The sequence below is a fragment of the Notolepis coatsorum genome (assembly GCF_963971535.1).
Source record: "Notolepis coatsorum genome assembly, chromosome: 18".
Taxonomy (NCBI): Eukaryota; Metazoa; Chordata; class Actinopteri; order Aulopiformes; family Paralepididae; genus Notolepis; species Notolepis coatsorum.
The window spans coordinates 92,545,870-92,552,208 of NC_140182.1; positions in this window are offsets into that span (position 1 = coordinate 92,545,870).

Here is a 6,339-nt window from a genome sequence, read left to right on the forward strand (position 1 = left end):
AAGGAGTAAGTTGCCCCATATTGCTCTGTAACATTACATTTCTCTTTTTGTTATAGGACCGACTAGTAGGATTTCAGTTTTGCCCTCATTTAATTTTAGGAAGTTGTTCGTCATCCATTTGTTTATTGCTAAGTGACAGGCGGAAATGGAGTTTATAGCCGTGTGATCATTTGGTTCAGCGGAGATGTACAATTGTGTGTCATCTGCGTAACTATGGAAACATACATTGTGCTTTCTAATGATGTCTCCGAGTGGCAGCATGTATAGTGAGAATAATAATGGACCAAGGCAGCTCCCCTGTGGAACTCCGAAGTAGGTGTCATGTTTCTCAGAAGAATGATCTCCAAGCCTGACGTAATATTTTCTCCCTTTGATATATATATATGTTTCTGACATAAACAGAAAGACCAACTAACTTTTCTAGACAATTTATTAGGATATCATGGTCGATCGTGTCAAACGCTGCGCTTAGATCTAATAGGACGAGAATTGAGACTTTGTTTGCATCAGAGTTTATTCTGAGGTCACTAATTATTTTTGTAAGAGCAGTTTCAGTGCTATGGTGCGTTCTGAAGCCTGATTGTAATTCCTCCATGATGTTGTTTTCTTTGAGAAAGGAGTTTATTTGTATAGAGAAATCTTTTTCAAGTATCTTGCTGATGAATGGGAGGTTGGATATTGGCCTATAGTTGGTTAGTACATTACTGTCTAGTTTGGGTTTCTTTAGTAAGGGTCTTACGACAGCTGTTTTGAATGCGTCTGGGAAAATACCTGTCTGAATGAATGAAAACTTTATTTAACTTTGCAGATTGCAGAATGGGGGCGGCTACGTGGCGTAGTGGGCAAGGCGCTCGCCACGAAATGCTGGAAACGCTGGGCTCGTCAGTTCGAGCCCAGCGCTCCACATTTGCTTTCAGTTTAGCTGGTCGTCCGTACTAATACACATTGGCCGTATTAGGGGGTGGGAAACTGATGGGTGGGGATCGGGCGTTGTGGACAGCGACTCCTACAGGTCGGTTGGTGCGCCTGCGCAGTAGAATCAGGAAGTGTCGGGGGCAGCATGAGCCTCCCACGCGTTACTCCTCGCCACTGAGAGATCGAGCTGCGCAGGTGAAAAGATGCGACTGCTGTTACCTCAATTACCGGAGGGGACTTGTGCTATGTATGACTTAGTCCACATTGCAGCCGGCTTGTGGGAGGCAAGAAACAGCGTCCGTGACAGGGGAGGGTTGAATTGGATGATACGAAATTGGGATGGGAGAAAATATAGAAAATGGGAGAAAAAGTGGATCAAAAAATATAAAAAAACAGATTGCAGAATGGGTATACAGTACGGCTCAATACACACAATTGTTAAGCGGATGCAGACCAGAGAAAGACTGTCTTGTTTACATCAGGGTCCTCCATTTTCAATTCATAGTGACATTTATGACATACACAACATACATGACATTTATGGCATAGGGACATACAGGTATATAGTACTGTTACATTTGTGACATATACAATATGATGAATAGTTTTGATGAATAGTTTTATTTTCGGTCTTTGTTTACAGATAAATCAAAAACACACATGTGTGGACTTTCAAAAGGAAAAGAAAAAAATGAAAAAAATCACAAATGTACATATTCAAAGTAAGCTCACACACAAAATCCAAACTCAATGACCGAAAAAAGGAATAGGCTGAAGCACATGCTTATTTTTGCCTATCCTTTACAATTCTTAAAAACGAAATATACTTTAATAAGAAAGACATTTTTTTAATATGCTGCAAGATATAATTTTTTTTCTTTTTCTTTAAGAGAAAAAAGAAAAGAAAAAATAAATGTTTGATGTTTTACTCAAAACTGTACTCCTGAATTATTTTATCCTTCAGGGCCTTTTTAAATCTCCCCTGAGAGGTACACAACTTCAACCCATCACTAAGACTATTCCACAATTTAACTCCCAAAATTGAAACACATCTAGCTTTTACATTAGTTCTTACCCTTTTATATGTTTTAAGAATACACAACCCTCTTAAATTATACTTTCCTTCTCTTGGTTGAAAGAGACATTGAATACAAGCTGGTAGGTTCTTACTCTTAGCACGAAAAATGATCTCCAAGGTTTTTATGTAAACCATATCTACAAATTTTAATGTGCAGGACTTTATGAATACTGGATTTGTCGATTCAAGATAACTAGCTTTATTTATTATTCTAATAGCTCTTTTCTGTAGTTTAATAATAGGATCTATATTTGTTTTATAAACATTCCCCCAGACCTCAACACAATATGATATGTATGGCACCACAAGTGAAAAATACAATATATGCAAACATTTCTGGTTTAACAGCTCCCTTGTTTTCTACAGAATGCCAACAGATTTGGCTAATTTACCTTTGATATATTGTATGTGGCTTCCAACAGAGATTGTGATCTATAATCACACCTATATGCAAATATACAGTACTGTTACCCATAGGCCATAGATCCTAACAGAGATTATATACATATGATGGGGAGAAGACTGTACATTAGGAGGGGGTGGGTGGGTGGGAGGCAAAATATACATACGGTGGGGAGAAAATATGTACATACGGTGGGGAGGTCTATTTGGGGGGGGGGGGGTTGGACCTTTACGGTGGCCAGTTTCGAATTGCAGCCTCCCGTAGGTGCTCTTTAAGAGCGGTTTTGAATGTGGGTAGGGATTCACATCTTTTTACGGCTGTGGGTAGGGCGTTCCACATTGTTGTGGCATAATTGCGAAATGTGTTTAGTCCCTTGTTTGTGTCGAATCTGGGTTGCACATGATTTGTGGAACTCCCTCTGGTGTTGTGGGCGTGGTATTCACTGACCTTTGGGAAGTATTTCGACATGTACATGGGTACCTGTGTGGTGTAGTGTATCTTGTAGACCAGGCCCATTGCAAGTTGCTGTCATGTTTAACATGCTGCCATGTTAAACAGCTGGCTGACTGATTCCATGGTCTTACACCTGAGAAATGCAGTGGAATTGCACTTTAACATATTGTTAGAAGTACATTTATTAATGAAAATGTAAAATGTCAATAAGACTGTTTTGAAAAGAAAGGAAAATGGGCTGTTCAGTTGTATTTGATAAAGAAATAGATCCAAAGGACCACCTTTTTTTAAGTCATATTTGTATACCCCTTTAACGCAGATGCATTCTCATAATTTAAATGTGTAGATGTACTTATTTTACTTCCGTCTCGTTTGTCATTGGCAAGAGATCATATTATGTCAACTGGTTCATCTCACCCCACTCTCCCCTACTGTATTACTATTTATAACTTCACTCACACATGCATTGCATTAGATGGTATTTACCATTCAGCCACCATGTGTCTTATGCATTAATATGGCCACTTTCCCTACTATAGTGCAAATCAGTCTGTGTCCTAACGTTTAGAACTACTCTACTGAAAAGAGCGTGAAGAGGCCTGGAAGGAAATAGAAGCTTTTAGGTCATCACTCCAGCAAAACCATGGGGTTTTACACCAGGCAAAGGGTGGGAACACTGGTTTTAAAACATGCAAGAGTTGTTGTAATGGGTAATGTAATGTTTTGTTCATGTGGTATTAAAGGAGAGTGCCATTAATTCACATGTTCTTCCTGTGCCCCAGTCAGTCAGTATTTGTGAACATGCACCGCTCTCTCCTCAAGCTAGAAATCAGAGAATGGGCCTGACCTTATGAGGCCATAAAATGTTTGTATGAGCTCTTACACCCAAATTAGGTTTTTAATTCTGGCTCAGGCCTTCTAGCAAAGCTAGAAAATAAACCTAATTTAGGTGTCACAAAAAAATGTGTCCTCATAGTCAGAGCCCCATTCATTGTTTATGGAGCAGCCCCAGATTTTACATCCCAATTACATCACCAACTGGAGGGTTCTCTCTCCGATTTCTAGCTTTGGGAGAGTGGTGCGTGTTCACTAATACTGACTGACTGGGGCACAGGAAGAACATTATGTGAATTCTGAAAACGGGTGGTATTCCCCTTTAAGTCAACGATGGGACACACTGCATGTGTAAAAGTGGTCCTTTTTGTTGTATTTTATTTTTTTATTCTTTTTTAAAACAAACATATAAACAAACATGACAACACACGATAAGATATACAAGCATTAATTGTCAGGGCACATCCAATGGGATCACCTTTTGGTTAGTTGTTTTATATAAGATATACCCATAATACCTGTTATCTAAAAAAAAAAACCCTACATACATATGCTCAGCTCGAACCCCCCCCTCCCGGACCCCACCTTGAGAAGTACCTCCACTATCCCTCGCACCTAACCAGACACTACCATTATAAGCTAGCTTTTATTCTCTCCACCACTTCTAACCACATTGACATTTTGGATTCATTGAGACCCAGAATTCTTGCTGTAGATATTTCATGGTAAATTACATCGAGATATGTAAGAAACCAAACTTTACGGCACATTTTTTCCGGTTGAAACCAGCGTGATGCGATCAGCTTTTTGGCTACTGTGATACCCGATAAAACCAATCTCTTTAGCTGTGGATTCACTGCAAACTCAAAAACATCATTCAACAGCAATACCGAGGGGTGTACAGGTATATTCCAAGATACGAGTTTTGATATTTGTTGGGTCACATCTTTCCAGAATGCCTTAACTGGTGAGCAGTCCCAATACATGTGCATAAATGTCCCTTCGTCCCCAATTGTACATTGGGTGCATTTGGAATCTTGTTTGAGCCCCATTCGGCACAGTCTTATAGGAGTCAAGTATGTCCTGTGAATATAGTTAAGATTGATTTGTTGATGATCCGGGTTCCTTGATGTAAGTCGGACATTTGCCCAGGCTCCTTGCCAATCAAAGTCATTTTCCAGGTCTGGTATATCCCTCCTCCAGACAGAGTCAAGTTGGAGGGTTTCATACGAGGACGTTAGTAATTGATGATAAAATTCTGAAACAAAACCTCTCGATGTCTCTCTTGAGTAGAAGAATTTGTGGTATCTGTGGTGTTCAATTGGTCTGTCTAATGGAACACCGTGAGACTTCAAACTTAGCTCTAACTGTTTGTGAAAAAGCCATGTGGACTTGGTGAGATTAAATTTTTTGCGTATTTCTTTATCACTACAAAAACCCTGTTTGTTAAAAATATCCCCTAATGAGTGTATGCCTTGCTCTTCCCATATAGGGAATCTTATAGGTCGTTTTCCAATTAAGAGAGCATTGTTATTGAATAAGGGAGTATGGTTGTGCCATTCTTGTGGGTTAGGATTTTTTTTTTGTGATTCACGCCATATCCGGATCGCATGAGTAATTATGGGGCCAAATTTTCGTTCACAGTGCTTGATTGGTAGTTTTGTGTATGCTATGTCCTTCAGTCTATGTGGGGCTACTATGTTTTCTTCTATTTTCCTCCAAGATGCTAATGCTTGGGAGTCAAACCATGTTGTCAATGGACTTAATGAGTATGCCTTAAAATATAGGAAAAAATCTGGAAATGCCATGCCACCATCTGCTTTATTTCTCTGTGCGGTGGATCTTTTTATACGTGGTGGTTTGTTATTCCAAATAAATTTGTATGTGGAGGAGTGTAATCTTTTCCAGTAACCCTCTGGAGGGGGTAACGGTAGCATTGAACAGAAGAAGTTGATTTTAGGTAGTACATCCATCTTAACTATTGATATCCGTGCTTGTACTGTGTTCTTAAGTTTTGCCCATCTATCAAGGTCGTCTTTGATTTTGTTTTGGATTTTTGTGTAGTTGTGCTTCACCGTTTGTCTTATGGTAGGGAATATTTCCACTCCCAAGCATCTGAAATGTTTTACCATCGGTATCTGTCCTGGGAGGGTTGTATCTTTTTTTGCAGGGGTGTTAAGTGGAAGGAAAGCCGACTTCGGCCAATTTATCTTAAATCCCGATAAATCACCAAAGTCCTCAATCAACTTGAGCAGATGAGGCAATGTGGTGTTGGGGTTTTTCATGAACAATATTACATCGTCCGCATATAAACAAATTTTTTGTTGTGTGCCCTTGATTACGATAGGTTCTATGGATTGGGATTGTCTTATATATTGTGCTAACGGCTCTAATGATAGATTGAACAGACCGGGACTAAGAGGACAACCCTGTCTGGCAGAGCGTGATACCGGAAATATTTCAGAGATGATTGTGCCTGTTATAATCATGGCCGATGGGTCTTTGTATAATACTTTAATCATATCGATGAATCCTTTTCCTAACCCCATCCTTTCTAGCACTGCCCACAGATACGACCATTCCAGCCTGTCAAAGGCCTTCATAGCATCCAGGGACAGTATCGCCTTAGGTATGGTGTCCTCTTTGTCGGCATCAA